This window comes from Palaemon carinicauda, unplaced genomic scaffold (genome assembly GCF_036898095.1).
Source record: "Palaemon carinicauda isolate YSFRI2023 unplaced genomic scaffold, ASM3689809v2 scaffold1637, whole genome shotgun sequence".
NCBI lineage: Eukaryota > Metazoa > Arthropoda > Malacostraca > Decapoda > Palaemonidae > Palaemon > Palaemon carinicauda.
In genome coordinates, this window is record NW_027169189.1 from 15,756 (window position 1) to 38,089 (window position 22,334).

Genomic DNA, 22,334 nt, shown 5'->3' on the forward strand with positions numbered 1-22,334 from the left:
TCTCACTGCAACCTGACCGTATCTGCCGTCTCCATGCTAAACGGAGTCTGTTTGACAAACCCTTTCAGTGTTGAGAGGTCGAAGACAGGTCTCCACCCTCCAGACGCCTTCTTTACAAGAAAGAGTCGACTGTAGAAGCCTGGGGACCCGTCAACAACCTCTTGGAGAGCGTCCTTCTTCAACATGGTCTGGACTTCTGCCCGGAGGGCCTGCCCCTTTACCGATCCCATGGTAAGGGAGCTCAATGACACTGGATTCGCTGTCAGGGGAGGTAGAGATGAAATGAACGGGACGCGATAACCCTGACCGATCACGAAAATCGCCCAGGTATCGGCCCAGAGTTGCTGCCACCTTGTCACGCAACTTTGTAGGCATCCCCCCACTGGTGGACATGTAGGGGGACTGCCAATCCTAGCGTTTACGGCCTCGGCCGCTTCCTCTAGGATTTTTACCTCCGCTGGAGGACTTCTTGCCCCTTCTGCCCTTGGCAGGAAAGGGCTTAGACACCTTCGGCTTTGCTGCTGTTGTCTTCTTTGTGTCCTTAGCTGGACGGGGCTGCTGGGCTGCTGGAGGTAGGGCCTTGTGGATGAGGGAGTCCTGATTGGACTTCCTCCACGTCCTTAGGCTGAAACAGACTCTTACCGAGAACGGAAGAGTGTCTGAGCCTGCTAACGTCGGAACTGGGGACCTTCTGGTGAAACCTCTCAGCCACTGCGTCCCGTCGTTTGAGAATCGTGTTGGCCCACAAGCTCGAGACTTGGTGGGCCAGAAACTCAATGGTACGAGTGCCTGAGAGCAAGAATGTCTCCAGTGCCTTCCTGGTACTTTCTTTGGACAAATCCTCAGAACGTACCAGGATGCCCAAAGACCCCAGCCAGATGTCAAGCCACGAAGTTGCCTGCATGGCACACTTCGCCGCCTTCTCCTGGCTTAGGATCTCAGTTGCAGAATAGGACACCTGCCGGTTGGAGAGACTCCCCCAGTGAGTTCTTCCACGGAATGGTGAACTGGAAGACCCAAACAAGACTCCTCTAAGATCTCAAAGTACCTCCTCTGATGGACTTGAGAAGGAGGGAGGAGCTTGTTACCGGCGCTGGTTCTATTGGAGGAGGCAAGCTCAGAGAGCTGGCCCTCGACCTTGTCTCTGGCACTCTTCATCCCCTGTGACCAGGGCAAAGCTGCACTGGCCCTAGAGGGTTTCTGGGTGCCGTAGATTCGGTCCAGGACCGTATCCTTTCCCTCACCAGGAGGAATCTCTGGGTCTGGAATCCCGTTGAGGTTCCTCATGAGGGTCAGAACTTGCAAGAACGCATGTTCTGACTCTTGGTGCTCTCCTCCTGAAGGACTGGCAACAAAGTCTCCCGTCCCCAGTGGCTCTTCCTGGGGAGACTTGCGGACGTTCTCCAAAGGTCTATCTGGTTCCTGTCTGATCCTTGTCGAAGACTTAGGGACAGTCTTCGAGTCTTTCGGTTCCCTCCTGGGAGGGATACAGGACTCCAGTAACGATGGATGCAAGACTTTCCTCGCCTCTGTACGAGAAGACTTCTCAGGAAGAGGAGGAGTTTCCCCCTTTGGTGCGATGGGGGAATGGACCAGGTCTTCCGACTCTCCTGAGGATGGGTAATACTCATACGCAGGGGAGGGAGAGAAAGTCTGAGGGGGGGAAGGAGCCTTGCGCAAGGATTTGCGAGGAGACAGGATGGCCCTCGGAGAAGTTACCACGGAGGGGACTCCTCTCTTCCTCTTCAGGGGGGAAGAAGCTGCCACCGCTTTGTGACCCAAGTCAGAGAGAACAGGCTTCATAGCCTGCATAAGAGCTCTGACTATGGTACTAAACCAGGGCTGCTGGCTGACAGTCGCGCTGTCATACACTCCCTCTGGAGGGAATGGGATCGTTCGATCCCTTGGAGGAGTCAACAAACGAGGCTTCGCCTTATGAGAAGCTGAAAAAGAAGAGTCCTTAGACCTGTCCAGAAACCTCCCTTCCTCCGGCGAGCGCGCTGTTCTGCGCTTGCGGGGAGGGGAACGAGACGATGACCTGTCTGCCAAAAGCCCTGTTGCAACTCGTGCGTGATCGCGTTGGCGATCGGGGCGCCGATCACGCTGGTGATCGCGTAATGAGCCCTATTCTGGGTCGCGCGTGAAAGAATCGTGCGCAGCAGGAATTTCGCGCTTGGGCGTGCGAGACTGAGGGCGTGGGCGCGCGTAGGAGATGGCGAGTGCGTGTGGCGCACAGGAGCTGGTTTATGAGGCGGGGTTGAAGGATGGATGCGAGGGCGCGCAGTAATCTGATGTGGTACTGGTGGGCGCGAGTGCGCAGCAGTACGTGGGCGCGTGTCTGTAAAGACAAGGCGAGGGCGCGATTGCGCAGCCTCGTGATAGCGCGAAGGTGAGTTTGCGCGCTGGCGCGCAGGCGAGCGCTGCGTAGATTGCGAAGGTGCCTTAGGCGATCATGGGCGCGCATCAGGATGTGGGCGCACAGGTGTGCGCTGTTGCGATGGCGCGCAGCAGGAATCGAACGCATAGGTGTGCGCTGTTGGGTTGGGCGCGCATCGCACGCAGCTGGAAGCTCTCGCACAACTGGAACATGGCGCGCAGCTGGAAGGGCGCGGAGTCTGGAAGGTGAGTCCAGGGGTACCTGTGAGCGCCCGTGCACTAGCTTAGGCACCTCCTGGACTGCACGCTGAGATGTGGAAGCGCGTTGGTGAGCGCATGTGCGCTGTGTCAGGAACTGCGCGTGATTGGCGCACATCACTCCTCATAATAGAAGAGCGCTGGGGGTCTAGAGGCACGTGCGAGCGCCTGCGCGCTAACCTAGGTGCCTCTTGGACTGTGCGTGGTACAGGAACTGCAGGGCGCTTGTGCGCAGGCGAGCGCGTGTGCGCGCTAGATCAGGAACTGTTGGTGGGCACGGGCGCGCAGGGGAAACCTGGCGTGTAACAGGAACAATTACGCGCACGGCGCAGGTGAGTGCAGTGGCGCTAAGTCTGGATCAGCAGCAGCAGAAGGGCGCACAGGTATAACCTGGCGCTTAAGAGCTTGAGGCGCAGTTTTGCGCTCAAGATCCTTATGCCCCGAAGGGACCGGTGCCTGCGCAATGACAGGTTTTGTCGGCATATATAGCGCATCAGCATCCTCGAAGGGTGACGGCAGATCAGCAGGTCTGGAGGGAGACTGGTCACAGGGTCCCGAAGGACGACTTTCCTCCGAAGGGGATCGCGAACGATCTCTGGAGAGGTCTAAGGTGGTAGCTGGCAGGAACGGTGAACGGCGAGTTGTCTCCTCCGCAGAGGACTGCGGGGATGACGAGCCGAAGAGGCGCCTCCTAACTCCCTTGAGAGGAGAAGGAAGACCTCTACGGCGCAGGGGAGGACGAGCCTTCCGCCTTATACACTCACGAGGGGCCGTTGGATTAGCAAGCTGACCTTCATAAGGCCTCCGCAGAGGAGTCTCTGTCAGTGAACTCCCCCGAGGGGGAGAATCACATGCAGGAGAGACCATAGGACTTAGTTCCTCCCTCGAAGGATGTTCGGAGGGGGAACCTAAGCCTTCAGCTACCTCAGCAACAACAGGCATGGGTGTTTGAACAGAAACACTCGATGCCTCCGTCACAACAACGTCAACGACAGACAAGGAATCTATCCCTGCTGTCGTCAGCGATTGTTTAACGGCTGCACCTAGTTTGATCATGTCAAACAGGGCTTCCCTGGAGGGCGAACCCTGAAGCCCCAAGGAAGCCCAAAGCTGTAATAAATCAGAGTTATTCACAGACAAATGAAAAATAATATCCTCCTCCGGGGGAGGAGGGGCAGCTGCCTCGCAATGGGAGGCAACTACCTCTCCCGCACCCCAGGATCGGTCAACAGCAATACAGTCTACGCTACCACTCGTCAGCTTCTCGGAAGAAACCGATCGAGTGGGAGCTTCGGAGGAGGAAAGGGCTACGGAAGAAGAAACCTTGGAATTTTCTCTCTTCAGAGAAACCCCTGAAGGAGAAATATCCCTTTTAGACTTCTTCTTGCGGCGCCAGGCAAACCTCTCCCACTGGGAGGTAGACCACTCCCTACACTCAATACATACGTTACCGCTATCACACCGTTGGCCCGTACAGTGAGGACATAAGGTGTGGGGATCGGTGTCGATGGATGACATAAAGGTCTCACAAGGGCGGCCAGGTAATCCAGGACACGTATGCATATTAGAATAATAGAGGCCAACTTCAAACACACTCTGTAGAGAAGAGAAAGCAAAAACAGATTAATGGCAGTCAAAAGAGAGGGAGAGAGCAGACACGTCTGATCACCTCTCGAGCCAAAAGCAAAGTGAAGCACTCACTAGTGTGTGTGTGGGGGGTAGCAAGCTACCCCTCCCTACCCCCCGCTAACTAGCGGTGGGGTAGTGAACCCTCGTTAAAATTCTTATGGCTCGTCATTCAGCTACGCCGAAGGAATTACCCTATGCAAATAGCGTGGTTTGTATTTCAGTTACGGAACAAATAGAAGAGAGTGGAGAAAATTCATTTCTCATCTAATCAACGTTCTAAATGGTAATCTTGAGTGGTCCAGTGTTACAGAAAAATAAACAAATGATGGATCTTGTAATATTTCCCTTAAAATTGCAGCAACCTGGAAAACTTATAATCAATGCAGTGATGCAAGTATCAGTAAGAGCAACCAGAAGATAATAAAAGCTTTTATAGAATAGGGGTTTATTTCTAAGAACTATGAAAGAAAAATTCATACATTTCATAGAGCATCAACAACATACCTGTTTGAGAGGAATACGGTATACAGATAAAATCCGGACTGCTATCTCAAATTGCAGCCTGTACTGGCTATTGAAATGAGAAAGGATAAGAAAAAAAATCAACGATACTTACAATCAAATTATCACACTAGCTGTTATCTTGGGAGAGGTATCCACAGCAAATATCAATGTGGAAGCCAAACTTTGATGTGCATTGCTGGCACTCCTTCTCGCCTTGGCCGGCATAGCTATCATTCGACTTGGCCTTTTTCTTTTCATGTTTTTATGTTGTATAGGTGGAGCCTGCGAGAGGGATAGTTACGAACCAACAGAAATAGAATTCAAGAATGCCACATGAGGTACAAATAAATGAAACATCTGTAAATAGTGTTTATAGAAAATATTTACATTTGACACATAAATTTACCATTTCAATCACGTAATACTGAAAGGCTTTTTCAAGAATGCTGTCCCCAATGTACGACAGAAGTACTGAGCTATCCTATCTGGTATCTTTCACTAGAGGGAGCCGCTAACCCTCTACAATGCTTATCACATTGTTGCCTTAGTGTAGAGGAGCACCTAGAAGGAAGACACCAATTGGAGGTCCTAAGGGAAGGTCCTTCCTGTTATATATGAGACTTGTCTATAAAGATTAATTGATTTCTAAATGTTGTGCACTTCCCTGCACCATACATGACTCCTACTTTACTTATACTAAGTAAATACTTATAGATATGTTTCTTACTTTACTTATACTAAGTCACAGGATTTGCAATGCTTGCTTACCAGAATGCATGAAATATCATATGAGGTTGGCCTGAAGATGAACAAAAGAAAGACAGAGATGATGAGAATGGAAGATGAAATATCATTGGAAGGAGAAAGGATTAACGAGGTAGGATCATTTAAGTACAGGATATTTAGGAACTATGATCTCCAATACAGGGTCTTTAGAATCAGACAATGGCTAAGTTGAGTAAAATTTGGAAATCAAATTGCCTGAAATTACATATAAAAATCAGACTATATATCAGTTTACTGACATTGGTATTACTCTAAGGACATGATTCATTGTATAACAATGAAAAAATCTCCAATAGATTTAGCAGATTTCAGAACAAAGCCCTCAGAAGGTTATTGGTAGTTAAATGGAAGGACAAGATTAGAAATGAAATTATAAGAGATTACTCGAGTGCCATAGTGGATGAGATCATGATGAGGGGTAGATGGACATGGTTGGGCATGATCTTCGCACTCCCCAAGAGAGATTAGTTCACCAAACATTCAGCTGGGCTCCACAAGGTACTAGAAGAGCTGGAAGACCCAGGCCTACATCGCTGAGGACTATGAAGTGCGAAGTAGATGATGAATGCAGAAGTATAGAATTAAAAGCCCAAGACAGAGACAATTGGCAAAATCTAACCGAGGCCCTTTGCATCAATAGGCGTAGGAAGAGATGATGATGATGAAGTCATTACTTATGTAAATAAGATTCTTACACTACTTTTACTCAAAATAAATACTTGCATAGATATGATTCTTACTTTACTTATACTAAGTAAATATTCATGAAGATATCATTCTTACTTAATTTATAATGAGTCACTAATTAACTGGTGGTTACATGGTGGTCATCAGTACTTTTAGTTCAACTAGACACTAGTGAACTTGGTAAGAATAACAAACAATAATCTGCATTGCAAGTATGAATAAGAATAAGACTTGTGTCAGTTTACCACTCCAAAAACGTCGCAGCAATAACCCAAAAAAATTGGGTTGGAGTGGCATTTTCTATTATGCATAAAAAAGATATCACAATACTATTAGCACTGATGTGAAGTCACCAGTTCTAAACATGATAAAAATCATACTAATGAGGTGCTATGATCTCAAGAGTCCTCTGACAGTACCCCTCAAGGTGTGAAAAGTATCCGATCATCCACAGCACGGACTTGTTTTACTCCCCTGGCATTTCCTTGCGAACCTCACTGAAATCCAGAGGGGAAATTTTCCCTTCATTTTAAAGACAGATTGGGATAAAAGAAAGAGGCTGTGAGGTTAGGAGGCAGGATGTCATCAGAGTAACCCTTAAACAACTTATACAATCCAATCAAAAGTTTCAAATGGGTTTGAAGATCCAATGACTTACTAGATATCATCTTTTAATCTTAGTGATTCTTATATACAGTAGGGTAAAATCAACTAAGATTGGACCATCTTATGCAATTGTTTGGTATGTGATTTATTTCCACCAAAGCAATATTTTTACTAAGATTAAGCAAGTGCATTTTTAAAAACAACTTCAGCAGATGTTAACAGAATCATACAGCTGAAGGATATCGTAAATAATTGTGTACAGAGTTGCTGATGTGAGAGTAAAACCCTTTGACAATGATAAGCCCCGTGACGGTAAGTGACGAGCAATCGAACTAATGGTGCAATGGAACTCTGCACTCACTATAAGATTACAATGAGACAAATTTGATACAGAGTCTAAGCACTGCACAGGAACTTTGTCCGGTTTACTTAGTTTGGAATCTTTAAGTAAATTCTACCATTATTATGTTGTTTTCTATGAGAGAAAAAAAAAATATTTAAAATTTTTGAAAGATTAAGAATGAATTCAATATGTTTAAGTTGAAAAATCGCCATTATTTGAGCCACATTTACAAGCATTCATCAAGAAATTATCTGTTCACCAATGGTAAGATATTTGACCTTATACTCCTATTACAAATACAGTACCATATTAAGACCATTGAAATGTCAAATTTAAAAGTAATTTGTATTTTTCCTAACGACACAAACCTGGAGCTATTTATAGGGGATATTACTTTTGGCGAAGCTGAAAGACGAGCCATGAGAATTTCTGCGAGGTATAACTACCCCAATCGCTAGTTAGTGGGAGGGGTGAGGGGTAGCCGGCTTTCCCGCTCACTCACACACCTGGGCTGAGCAACCACTTTTCTTTCTGGCAGAACTTCTTTGGGGACAAAATCTATAAATAGCTACAGTTTGTATTGTTAAGAAAAATACAAATTACTTTCAAATTTGTCATTTGTTCCATCACTAAATACAAGCCCTCCACTATTTATAGAGGATGACTTACCTCTTAGGAGGGAGAAGTCCATACCAACTGGCTTTCGGCACTTGACCTGGGCTTCTCTCCCATACTACATAGATAGTAGGAGGTAGGAACCCTGCCCTCGCTAAAATATTTGTGCTCTGAACGATTAGCAGCCTGAACAAGCTGTGTTTGTGATACTAGCAATGTGGCTGGTCTAGTTACAGGATCTCGAGTCATAGGAATTTGAGATTACTGAGACTTTACCCAATGCCCCCCTCACAAGAGGTATTGAGGATGCAACATGTATTATTATTTCCATACTTAGGATGCACAAGGGAAATGGATCTTACCTGCAGACTGACAAACTTGTTCATGGCTGAGACCTCTATGACTGGTCTCCAGCCTCCAGATACCTTTTTCACAAGAAAGAGTCGCCTGAAGAAGCCTTGAGACTCGTTGAAGACCTCTTGGAGAGCACCCTTACCCAACATGGTCTGGACTTCGACCCAATGGGCCAGCTTTTTTGCGGATCCCTTCGCATAGGAGCTCATTGGGACTGGATCCCAAGTCAGTACAGGGAGAGATCCAATGAACGGGATGCGATACCCTGAACGAATCACATCGAGTGTCAAGGCTTCACCCCCAAGCTGCAGCCCCCTTAGCAAGCGGCTTTGCTGCATCCCCCAAGGAGGTGGATATGTGGGAGGATGGCCGGTCCTAGCAGAATTGGCCTCCGCCAGATCCCGTTCCCTCTACCTCCACAGGAGGACTTCGAAACTCTACGATTACCTTGAAAGGACTTATTAGATGCATTAGGGCCCTGCTGTCTTGGGCTCCTGGTCCTATTCATCTGCGGTCTAGAAGAAGACTGTTTCTTCTGTGGCAGAGATTGATATGGCCATGATGTCAAGGCATTTTGGAGGAAGGAGTCCTGGTCTGGTTGGACTTCCACCATCCGCTCGACATCTAACGGCACGAAAAGAGAACTCCCATAGAAAGAGCAGGTTCTCAGCCTAGATACCTCAGCCCGTGGGAGCTATCAATGGAACTTCTCAATGATCGAATCCCATCTCTTGAGGATGGTATTTGCCCACAGGTTGACAATCTGGTGGGAGAGGAACTTAATCATTCTGGTGCCCGACAAGAGGAAGGTTTCCATCAACCTCCTTATGGACTCACGAGACCAGTCCTGAGACATGATCAATGGCCATCAGATCCCAACCAGAGGTCCAGCTACGAAGTAGCCTACATGGCATACTTCGCAACCTTCTCCTGGTTTTTGGCAAGCGGCTGGCGAGACTGGAAGTCATCTCGTCTTGAGAGAGGGTTTTCCTGAACAGGTATACGATCTCTCTTGGCCAACAAATGTCTGGTAATGAGATCCCAGGGCAGTCGTCATAGCGAGAGCGCAAAGGCTCCGCGTCACACGAGCCTGAAGGCTCTGGGTCACGAGAACCCCAAGGTTCAACCTGACGAGGGCCCAAAAGTCCCAGGTCACAAGAGCATGAAGGCTCACGGCCACGAGAACCAAGAGGTTCCATGCGACGAGAACCCGGAGGTTCTAGGTTGCAAAACCCCATGTCACAAAAAACCGAGGAGTTCTGCATAACATGGTCCCTGAAAACCAAGGTTATGAGAGCCCGAAGGCTCATCATGACAGGAGCCAGAAGGCTCAAGTTTACGAAACCTGTAGACTCATCGTAACGGGAGTCCTGCTAGCCCGAAGGCTCAGCGTTACGAGGACCCAAAATCCCCAGGTTCAGCATAACAGAAGCCCAAAGGCTCAGCGTAACCGTCATGAGAACCCGAAGGAACCACGAGATGAGAACCTGAAGGTTCAAACAGGTGTCTCATTATGTCAGGGGGAGGAGCACACATGGGGTGGAGAGGGGTCAAAAAACTCCTCTACTTGATAGACCCCCGAATGGTATCGTCTAACAGATTCCTCAGGGGAGGACTCTGCTCACAAGCCTGGTCTCTCAAAGGAGAGAAAAGTTCTCCCTAGGAGAACTGCACCTATGACTATGTTTTCCCCCAGAACTAGGGGGAGAAGTATAGGCGTAATCCACATGCTGGTCATGAATTACCCTCTCTCGCACAAAAGAGGAATGTTCTCCCAAAGGAGGAACATGCATAGGACCTTGTTCTCACTCCGCCCCAAGAGGAGAAGTATAGACTTCGGCTTCAGCCACAGGAGACCAAAAGTCTGACTGACGGGCAGCAGTACCTGCACCTAAGGCAGAAGGCTCCACCTCCGAGAGAGTTGGAGTGCGCTTCCCCTCATCCCCCCAAACTAAAAGAGTTCGAACAGAACTTCCTTCGAAGGGGGACCATCAACGCCCAAAGATGGCCAAAACACTGACAAATCAGAAAGAGAGCAGGCACTCCGTGGGGGATGGCAAAAGACTGAAATGCTAGGGGAAACAGTACCATCCTTTGGCCCGGTTGACCTGGAGTTAACAGGGCTGCACTGCAAATCAGCCATTCCCCAGTGAGGACTGGCAGAGGAGCAGATTCAGGATGAGATCGAGTAGTCAAAAAAGGAGTCCAAGATTTCTTTGACTTTGAGGAAGACCCCGAAGGCAAAGAATCTCACTTCGACTTCTTTTACCTGCGCCCATATCTCTCCCACTGGGAGGCAGACCACTCCCTACACTCATCACAGGTGTTGTCCCCATCACACTGATGGTCCCGGCAAGCCGGACACAGGCTGTGGGGTCCCGTCTCAAGGGAGGACATAATGGTACTGTAAGAGCGGCCTTCGGGACCAGGACAGGTATGCATGGAACAAGGTGTACACACAGTTGGAAAAGTAAAAGCATAAAAGTATGGTTTACAGTCACTCCGGCCCCCAACCCTAGTCACTACAGCCTACCTCCCTAGTCACTTCGGCCTATCACCATAGTCACTCCGGCCCACTAATTATACTATGTTATCTAGAAAGAATACATAACAACAGGCTCTCTCTTTTATTAAATAATTACGCAGTATAGTCATACACATACGCAATAACTACATAATACTATGTAATCTAGAAAGAATATGTAATAACAGAAATAACCAAACAAGGCTCACCACACCCTGACCACAACATGGGAGCGCTGACTGGCTTTATCGTGATGTAAACGACTCGCCTTCCTGGTTCAAAGCTCTGATAATATAGTAACAAATTAGTTTGGCCTTCTCTTTACTTTTTCAATACATTGCTATTAACATTACATAAAATGAAATAATATAGTACGATATAATAGTTTAAATTATATGAAAAATTAACTATATACAAAGGTATGCGTCTAAGTGAAAAAAAAAAATCAAGGCAGCCTACTGATACTAAAATATTTCTGTATACAAAGGTATGCGTCTAAGTAAAAAAAAAAATCAGGCAGCCTACTGATACTAAAATATCTATGTATACGTAGTAGTAGTCGTAGTAAATCGTACTACTACTGTGTATTAATACTACTACTAGTAGTAGTAAATTTTTACCTCTATCATAATCGTTATCATTATTATTTATTAATACGGAGGAAATGAGAGAGAGAGAGAGAGAGAGAGAGAGAGAGAGAGAGAGAGAGAGAGAGAATGTCAGGTTGTTGTGACTGTGACTTGACCCACCTTTTACCAGACCTCTCTTTTTCTTATTTTTCTTATCTAGCCTCCGTGGACATAATAAATGTACAATAAAAGTTGTAAACAAGTATAATTACATATATGGATATATAAACACACACACACACACTCAAACAACCAAACAATATATATTGCTAACTTTTCACACTCCAGGGAGGCCGGAGTGACCTGGGTCGAACGCGGGGGAGGCCGGAGTGACCGGAGCCGGAAAAGCTAGGGGCCGGAGTGACTAGGGAGAGAGCAGCAACGTCCGTCTGCTACCGAGCCAGAAAGCAAAGTGGTTGCTCAGCAAAGGTATGTGAGTGAGCACGTTAGCCAGCTACCCCTACCACTAACTAGTGGTTGGGGTGGTTTTCCCTGGCTAAAATTATCACGACTCATCTTTCTGCTTCGCCGAAAGTAATATCCCCTATAAATAGCGGAGGGTTTGTATTTAGTGACAGAACAACTGATTTTTGATAAAACTGTGATAAGGATGAAATACCTTTTCCATGAACTATAGGATTTATGTGAAGGGGTAAAGGTACTTAAAATGCTGTACCTTTTCATTGAAGCTTCTCTTCACAGAGACCTTTGTGTCCTCCACCTCATAGACGTCCCCTCATTGATGCATCCGCCTCCCATCTGACCTGAGGCGACAAAACGTGACGTGCCTAGAGCTTTGCATATGGCGTCGTACATCTTCGATGTCATGGCAAAAGGTCCTGAAATTGTCAAATGGAATATCAGTGCGTAATACAGTACACTTATCAATAACATACATTGTATAAAATACAGTAATGCATCTAAACACATACCAGATCTATGTATATGCATAATGAATATCTATCTTCAGAGTAAAATTTTTAATCAATACCATCTAAAAAAATATCCGCGATCTAAGACTGTCTAATGTGTTTTCAGTTTATTTGCTGTTGAAATTCAGATCAATTCCAGTGAAAGCACATTTCAGTATTTACTACAGGAACAACTATATGATCAAAATGTTGTCACGTCCATAACTCCAATTTTACCGCTTTTTCTCCGATGCAAGCTCGCTTCGCTAGTGATTAACCATGACCGCATTGCTCAAATGTTCTGGCAGACGGAACGTATTGCTACCGGCGTCAGCCCGTGGGCTGGTATTTCGGGGTTATCAATTATACAAACTTATATTTGATTACCTAAATAATCATAAACCAGCGATTTGTGGTTATTGGTTTGAATGAACGTACTAATTATTTATTAAAATATGCTTGAAATTACTGAAATAGTTTTGGGAAAATTGTGTTAATGTAAAATAAAACCTAAATGTTCAATTTAATAAATTTAATACTTTTCTTTATTAAATTCTGTATCTCCATTAACAGTGGCTGCCGACAGTAGGCCATGGGGTCAAAACACTGTATTTAGAGAGAGCTATTAGATTATGCAAGTTCCAATGGCCTAAATAATATTGTACTAAACTACAATAAAAACCCAATATGGCACAAAGTACATAGTTGAAGTTTAAACTGAAAATTGAATTCTGGACCATTTTAGGAATTAGCAACCTCCATTCGGTTAGTCATGCCTTTACATTGCATGAAATGATCGAGCAAACGTAATAACTAAGCACATGTGCTGTTGTGGACCAATGGACGCCATAGATCCAATCTTGCTTAGGGTCACTGTAAGGGCTTCAGCCGGTCCTGTCATAAATTGAACTTGTACATTAGAAAACATAATTACGGAATCATAAACAACAATAAAGAGATTCATTTGTAATATAAACTTACTTTTGTGGATAATAAAGGTGGAAATAACGAAGAATTTACGAAAATCGAAGAATTAACTTGGGGGAGATTCGAGTAGTCAGCCATGAACCCATGATAGATTGTTTGTTTACATTGGCTGCTCGGCAGCAGTGTTGCCAGCTTGCCCGATTATTTCCACTGGATTATCGTACACAAGCCTTAAATTTGTCGTTTTTTAAACCAAATTTATCGTACACACTTTCAATATATTTATTAAGGAGTTACATGATTAACTTATTTAAAAATAATGTAACAAAACTGTATAAATAAACACACACTCATGTATATACCTAAGGTATGTATAGTACACAGTATCGGACCTAAAATAGTCGTACATGTACAACAATTATCGTACGAATACACCCCTGCTCGGCAGCGGTTTGAAAAAAATGAGAAGTTGTCGTACAATGTCAAACCTCATGAACGAAACTTTGTATAGAATTATTTCTCAGTAATATTTATTCTTATATAAAATGTTAAATATACATATTCTATTAATTTTACATATATAAAATCTGATATTTATATATTAAGGATTATGAAACTATTTGTTATCGTACGTCTGACAATAAATTCTTGACATTTCGATTCTTTTAAAGAAAACGTTTTATGATAGACTTTGATAGAATATATAGGACCTAGCCTTGACAATGTCTAGATTTTATTGTAATTAAATCATACTTTTCTAGATATTTTATCACATACACTACTATAAAATTGTGCTTCTGTGTATATTCAAGCTTTTTATTAGTTAAATGACTCCCATTTTAAACTTTTACATATATAAATAAACTCGTGTTTAAGATTGTTCAGTTATATGAATCAGTAGTTTTCAGGTTTTGCTTAATTGTGTATAAACTGGTATTTTTATATCAATAATAAAATTCAATGGTTCTATGTGTTTACAAAGGTTATCTAAGTAACAAATTATATTTAAAAAAACAGGCTTAACAGCTTCATAAATATAGAAATGTATGGTTGATAAAAAAAAAATTCACCCATAATTGGTGACTAAACGCCAATAAGTATTATATTTCAAGTAATATTCCTAGTTAAAAATCAACATTTGTAATCTTTTATCATTTATTATGTCAGCTTTCTGCTAAGAATTCACAACATGTTCTTCTAGTTTTCCTAATTTTTACTATGAAAAGATACGTTCTTTGTTATCTCTTTATATTTTGCACAGGTCAAAAACATCCTCTATGCCTATAGCCTACCCCTGAAATTTGCTTTTATTTTGAACATTTTTAACCCTTTCTTTATTATTGGTATTGTCTTATCCATATCCATTTGTATAAAAGAAGGCTGTGAGCCACTCTCTTCTACATATCTTATTCTTTTCAATAGTTTCCTCTATCTTTTCCATAATTATTTCCTTATTTTTTTTAAAGTCTTTTTTCCCACAATTTATCATTTCCTCTATTTTCATTTTATATTTACAACGAATATCTTCAATGCTGCTGTACCAACACTTTCCATTAGTGGTTCTTCAACTGACCCTTAGTTATCTCTCTGACTACTCGGTCTCTCTCTCCTTCTGGTGTCATCTCTCTCTCTCTCTCTCTCTCTCTCTCTCTCTCTCTATCTCTCTCTCTCTCTCTCTCTCTCTGGGTATTTCCTTCTTAACCTTGTTGTATGAATACTCTCTCTCTCTCTCTCTCTCTCCTCTCTCTCTCTCTCTGGTATTTCCTTCTTAACCTTGTTGTATGAATACTCTCTCTCTCTCTCTCTCTCTCCTCTCTCTCTCTCTCTCTCTCTCTCTCTCTGGGTATTTCTTTCTTACCTTGTTGTATGACTACTCTCTGCTCTTTCTCTCTCTCTCCTTAGGTATTTCCTTCTTAACCTTGTTGTATGACTACTCTCTCTCTCTCTCTCTCTCTCTCTCTCTCTCTCTCTCTAGGTATTTCCTTCTTAACGTTGTTGTATGACTAATCTCTCTCTCTCTCTCTCTCTCTCTCTCTCTCTGTCTGGGTATTTCCTTCTTACTCTCTCTCTGGGTATTTCCTGCTTAACCTTGTTTTATGACTACTCTCTCTCTCTCTCTCTCTCTCTCTCTCTCTCTCTGGGTATTTCCTTCTTAAAGCTTGTTGTATGACTACTCTCTCTCTCCTCTCTCTCTCTCTCCTCTCTCTCTCTCTCTCTGGGTATTTTCTTCTTAACCTTGTTGTATGACTACTCTCTCTCTCTCTCTCTCTCCTCTCTCTCTCTCTCTCTCTCTCTAGGTATTTCCTTCTTAACCTTGTTGTATGACTACTCTCTCTCTCTCTCTCTCTCTCTCTCTCTCTCTCTCCCTAGGTATTTCCTTCTTACGTTGTTGTATGACTAATCTCTCTCTCTCTCTCTCTCTCTCTCTCTCTCTCCTCTCTCTCTCTCTGTGGGTATTTCCTTCTTACTCTCTCTCTCTGGGTATTTCCTGCTTAACCTTGTTTTATGACTACTCTCTCTCTCTCTCTCTCTCTCTCTCTCTCCTCTCTCTCTCTCTCTCTGGGTATTTCCTTCTTAAAGCTTGTTGTATGACTACTCTCTCTCTCTCCCTCTCTCTCTCTCTCTCTCTCTCTCTCTCTCTCTCTCTCTCTGGGTATTTTCTTCTTAACCTTGTTGTATGACTACTCTCTCTCTCTCTCTCTCTCTCTCTCTCTCTCTCTCTCTAGGTATTTCCTTCTTAACCTTGTTGTATGACTACTCTCTCTCTCTCTCTCTCTCTCTCTCTCTCTCTCTCTCTCTAGGTATTTCCTTCTTAACCTTGTTGTATGACTACTCTCTCTCTCTCTCTCTCTCTCTCTCTCTCTCTCTCTCTCTCCATCAGTTTATGATGTTATTATGGGAGAGCATTCATTTTTTATGTTCTTTCTGCAAGACACTGCGAGCCATATTACTGTTTCTACATATTTGTTATCATTCTGCATTGTAAGTTTTCTAGATATTTCATATCTTTATCTCTTATTTCAATCTAGGTTTCTATATTAGTATATTTGGTTCAACCATTATTTCACATATTTTTTCTGACTTTCATTGATATTTTTCCTACTCTCTTTGTCTCCATATTTACATATTCCTTTGACCAATTACGCGACCCTTTTGAGTTTCTTATTATCGTGCACTTCTTTCTTTCCTTTCTCTGTGTACTATTCTCCCAGATACTTAGCTTATGAACCGACTCCTTAACTATACTTACTGGACAATTCTTCACTTTTGCTCTAATCTCTTTCCTTTCTTTTCCTTTGTTGGTAATACTACCACTATAGAGTTATGGGGTCCTTTGATTGGCCAGACATTACTACATTGGATCCTTCTCTCTGGTTACGGTTCTTTCTCTTTGCCTACACATACGCCGAATAATCTGGCATATTCTTTACAGATTCTCATATGTCCTCATACACCTGATAACACTGAGATTACTATACAATTCTTCTTCTCTCAAGGGGTTAACTACTGCACTGTAATTGTTCAGTGGCCATTTTCCTCTTGGTAAGGGTAGAAGAGACTCTTTAGCTATGGTAAGCAGCTCTTTTAGGAGGACACTCCAAAATCAAACCATTATTCTCTATTCTTGGGTAGTGCCATAGCCTCTGTACCATGGTCTTCCACTGTCTTGGGTTAGCGTTCTCTTGCTTGAGGGTACACTTGGGCACACTATTCTATCCTTTATTTTTTCCTCATGTTTTGTCAAAGTTTTTATAGTTTATATAGGAGATATTTATTTTAATGTTGTTACTCTCCTTAAGATATTTTATTTTTCCTTGTTTCTTTTCCTCACTGGGTTATTTTCCCAGCTGGAGCCCCTGGGCTTATACCATTCTGCTTTTCCAACTAGGGTTGTAGCCTAGCAAGTAATAATAATAATAATAATAATAATAATAATAATAATAATAATAATAATAATAATAATAATAATAATAATAATGATAATAATAATAATAATAATAATAATAATAAATAATAATAATAATAATAAGAAGAAGAAGAAGAAGAAGATGAAGAAGAAGCATTCGGCTCGTTGTTGTTTGTTTTCTTTAGTTTACCTAACTTTACTTTTTCTTCTGTGACATTTAAATTCAAGAATAAATAAAAAAAATTATGGAAACTAATACATTCTAATACCCAAATAAAACAAATGATATGTGGAATAAATAAAAGAAATAAATATACGGTCAAACAAAATGCTTCCAAATGTTTGTTGTCCCTCAACGATGAAAAGGCTTTTCATCGTTAAAGGCTTCGGCCACAACGAACGCGACCAGCAGCGAGGTTAGAGGGAAGAGGTTCCCGTGGCAAATTGAAACCTAATTATTATTATTATTATTATTATTATTATTATTATTATTTATATTAATTGCTAAGCCACAACCCTAGTTGTAAAAGCAAAATGCTATAAGCCAAGGGGCTCCAACATGGAAAATAGCCCAGTGAGGAAAGGGAACGAGGAAAAATAAAATATCTTAAGATCAGTAAACTTAGAATAAAAATCTCCTATATGAACTATAAAAACTTAACAAAACAAGAGGAAGTGAAATAAGATAGACTAGTGGGCCCAAGTGTACCCTCAAGCAAGAGAACTCTAACCCAAGACAGTGGAAGACCATGGTACAGGGACTATGGCACTACCTAAGACTAGAGAACAATGGTTTGACTTTGGAGTGTCCTTCTCCTAGAAGAGCTGCTGACCATAGCTAAAGAGTCCCTTCTACCCTTACTAAGAGGAAAGTGGCCACTGAACAATTACATTGCAGTAGTTAAACCCCTTTAGAGAAGAAGAATTGTTTGGTAATCTCAGTGTAGTCAGGTGTATGAGGATAGAGGCGAGTATGTAAAGAATATGCCAGGCTATTCAGTGTATGTGTAGGCACAGGGAAAATGAACCATAACTAGAGAGAAGCATTCAATGTAGTACTGTCTGGCCAATCAAAGGACCCCATAACTCTCTAGCGGTAGTGTCTCAACGGGTGGCTTGTGCCCTGGCCAACCTACTATCTGGCCAGATAGGAGGTGCGAGAAGCCTGAAACCGCTGCATCTGCCGCCAAGCTATGTTCCATGTTTAAAAAACCGCGGCAGTTCCAAGCGTCTTCACCCAAGATTAAACCATTTTTCATCAGTTCCTGAAGGGGTACGTGTTCAGTTTTTAGTTTCCTGCCATAAATAATCAACAATTTTTGGGAGGTGTTTCGGAGAGCAAAAATTAATGAAATAAATGAAGTTATGGCAATCAACTGCAAATGGATGGTGATAAAGTAGTGGGTAGTTCTACGCCTTTTTGTGCTTTGCAATCTATTTAATAACCATTTAGTTATATATATATATATATATATATATACATATATATATATATATATATATATGTATATATATATTTATATATACATATACATATATATATATGTATATATATATATATATATATGTAAATGTAAATATCATCCACGAATGGCATTTAATACCGAATTCTATCTTGGGAATGTATTATCCACTTGGAATTCATTTTATGGTAACAGCTTCTGGCCGGGTGGGGATTCAAACCACCACCTGTACGGCTGGAAGCCATGCTGGCAGGGACCCTACCGACTCAACTATCAAGATAGAATTCGGTATTAAATGCCATTCTTGGGTGATATTTACATTAATTAAAATCACGTGTGCTTGTGATATATGTTCATTAAAATAACCACGTGTTGCAAACTCACGATTCAGCTATCATGGTGGAGATGGGTTTATTTCAAGTCTATGAACAGATTCCTGAATTCGACAGGAATATGTAGGGTGACTTATCATAAACTTTTGTCTCTCTTGATAGCTCATTCGGTAGGGTCCCTGCCAGCATGGCTTCCAGCCGTACAGGTGGTGGTTCGAATCCCCACCCGGCCAGAAGCTGTTACCATAAAATGAATTCCAAGTGGATAATATATTCCCAAGATAGAATTCGGTATTAAATGCCATTCGTGGATGATATTTACATTAATTAAAATCACGTGTGCTTGTGATATATGTTCATATATGTATATATATATATATATATATATATATATTTATATATATATATATATATATATATATATATATATATACTATATATATATATATATATATACACAAATCTAAAAGATGAAGTAGAGAAATTTCAAATGTAAAAAGAGTCGTATGTACCTTTAAACAGTATATTTTATGCAAATGCTAGTTAATTCTGGAATGAAAAGACTTGTGTAATACGCAGATATTCAATTAAATCTGTCGTCGTACAAACGAGACTGGCAACATCAATCTTAAAACTAACTTATTTTCACTTCTCTGTTTATTAAAATCGTAAATCCAGACTCTTGTATAATATATTGTTCAGTTTAAAATAAAGATTTTCAATCGGAAGTGATTTCCTACTCAAAAACCATCGTCATGTTTGCGAGGAAGGCTATCTTTGACTGCTGGGAGTGAGGAGGCAAGAGAGGTGTGTCGCTGGCCTGCCGCCCGAGTCATGCCTCTACCGCGACGCTCATCGCGCTCGGTGTGGCCAAGCACTTACTGATAGTTAAAACAACTAAAATTGCACATATTAACTTGCTTATAACATACCTATTGTATAACCTTTAGGATTATCCCCAGAACACCAGCCAACCATTGAGATACTACTGCTAGAGAGTTATGGCGTCTTTTGACTGGCCAGACAGTACTTCATTGGATCCTTCTCTCTGGTCACGGTTCACTTTCCCTTTGCCTATATATACACTGAATAGTCTGGCCTATTCTTTACACATTCTCCTCTGTCCTCATACACCTGACAACACTGAGATTACCAAACAATTCCTCTTCACCTAAAGGGTTAACTACTACACTTTAATTGTTCAGTGGCTACTTTTCTCTTAGTAAGGGTAGAAGAGACTCTTTAGCTATGGTAAGCAGCTCTTCTAGGAGGACACTCCAAAATCAAACCATTGTTCTCTAGTCTTGGATAGTGCCATAACCTTATTACTATGGTATTCCACTGTCTTGGGTTAGATTTCTCTTGCTTGAGGGTACACTCGGGCACACTGTTCTATCTAGTTTCTTTTCCTCCTGTTTTGTTAAAGTTTTTACAGTTTATAAAGGAAATATTTATTTTGGTGTTGTTACTGTTCTTAAAATATTTTATTTTTCAATTTTTCCTTTCCTCACTGGGCTATTTTCCCTGTTGGGGCCCCTGGGCTTATAGCATCTTGCTTTTCCAACTGGGTTGTAGCTTAGCTAATAATAATAATAATAATAATAATGATAATAATAATTATAATAATAATAATAAATGTTTATTTTATAGGATATGTAGTAAATGAATCTTAAAAAATTGCATTATTAGATATTCTATTCCAATAATTCTCTGTTTGCCTTTAAACACGATTTATTAAAGATACATTGCAATATCAATTGGTGAAATAAAAATCAGCAGACTGTTTAGCAAGAACACATGGTAAATAAAATGAAAAGGAATGTTTGGATAAAACTTAGTGAAATTTTCAATAAAATATCCGTAGATTTTATCAAAGTTTGATTTTGATAAAATAAAAAAATTATAAAAATATAAATTTCAAAATTTTAAGAGATTAAGGTCTTCTGTTAGTTTGTAAAGAAATTCAGTGAAGAAAAGTTCAGGAAAATTAAAAGAAAACAGGAGAGAGAGAGAGAGAGAGAGAGAGAGAGAGAGAGAGAGAGAGAGAGAGGGGTGTTCATTTCAAATATTGTTCGAAGAAAAACAAACCGTTTTGCTAATGTCGTTCTTTTTTTGTTGCACCGTTGATATTATTTCCGAATTTCTTTGCACGTCTGGCTTATCAGAAGCTGGTCAACATTACCGTCTTATAAACAAGATAATTATTCCAGTCTAAAGATAAACTGTTGGTTTTATCAGGAAAGCCAAGATCTGTTTGCAGACAAGAAATTAGTCCACGTTTCGGCAAACATTTTTCTCATTGTTCTAAAAGCACTGATTTGGTATTCGTCCTCTTGTCCGTTTGTGATTTCAAGGAAATGAGAGTCATGGATACAAATGCTTTTATTGCCTGCAATGAATAAGTAATAAAATCTCACACCAGAAGCAAATAATTCTGGGATGCAAACTCCAGGCATTTTTGGGAATAATAATATAGTTATTGTGTTACTTTGAAATCGTTAGAGAAGTGATTTCAATTCGTCTGAAGTAATGATCACCATTTGACTCTAACTGATTTTCGACGACTTCAGCAATTATTATTTAAAACTGAATAAAAAGTCTTTGCATTTTACAATTATAGACATTTCTGAGTCAGTTCCTTTTCCCAATTGGGAGGACGCAATTTTGTTTATGGTCTTTCTATGCCTGTCTATACCCGCAAATTTTCTTAGCTCGTCAATCCATCGACTTCTCTTCCTTCCCCTGGTTCTTTTGCAATCTCTAGGGACCCAATTTGTTATTGTTCTTAATGTCTGTCTATTATCTGTCATTCTCATTCTATATCTTGCCAACGTACATTTCTTTTTCTTACTTGTGAGAATGTTCTCGAATATAGTTTGCTCTCGTATCCGTGTTGCATATTGTTCCTTGTGTATGCGTGTGTCTATATATATATACATATATATAATATATATATATATATTTCATATATATATATATACAGTATATATATATATATATATAATACATGTATATATATACATGTGTATATGAATATATATATATATATATATATATGTATATATGTATACATATATACATGTATATGTATATATATATATATATATATACATATATAAATATATACATATATACATGTATATGTATATATATATATTTATATATACATATATATATATATATATATAAACATCATATATATTTATATATATATATATATATAAATATACATATATACATACATATATATATATATATATATACAAATATTAAACTTTTCCTTAAAAGAATGATCAAAGTTGTTACTTATCCATTTCAGAGCATCTTACTCCTCTAACCTTTCGAAGTTTTCAATTGGAATAACATTTGCTTTTGTGTTTCAAACTAATCATACCGAAGATCTTCCTTCAGGAGATCAGAGGTCCAAACAGACCATCTCTCTTATTCGGAAACCACACAAAATGTCAATTCTGTGGCCTTTTG

The 22,334-nt window shown here is 41.1% G+C and overlaps 1 long non-coding RNA gene across 2 annotated transcripts; it reads right to left on the bottom strand.

Annotated features, from left to right (window-relative positions):
• Positions 1-4,883: 4,883 nt before the first annotated feature.
• On the bottom strand, positions 4,884-13,319 carry LOC137635718 (uncharacterized). Of its 2 annotated transcripts, none has more exons than XR_011042758.1 (3): positions 13,204-13,319; positions 11,988-12,150; positions 4,884-5,049 (listed from the first exon to the last, which is right to left on the bottom strand). It is a non-coding gene; the product is annotated as an uncharacterized lncRNA (long non-coding RNA). The 2 variants fall into 2 exon arrangements; XR_011042759.1 differs by having other exon boundaries at positions 11,931-12,150.
• Positions 13,320-22,334: the final 9,015 nt, after the last annotated feature.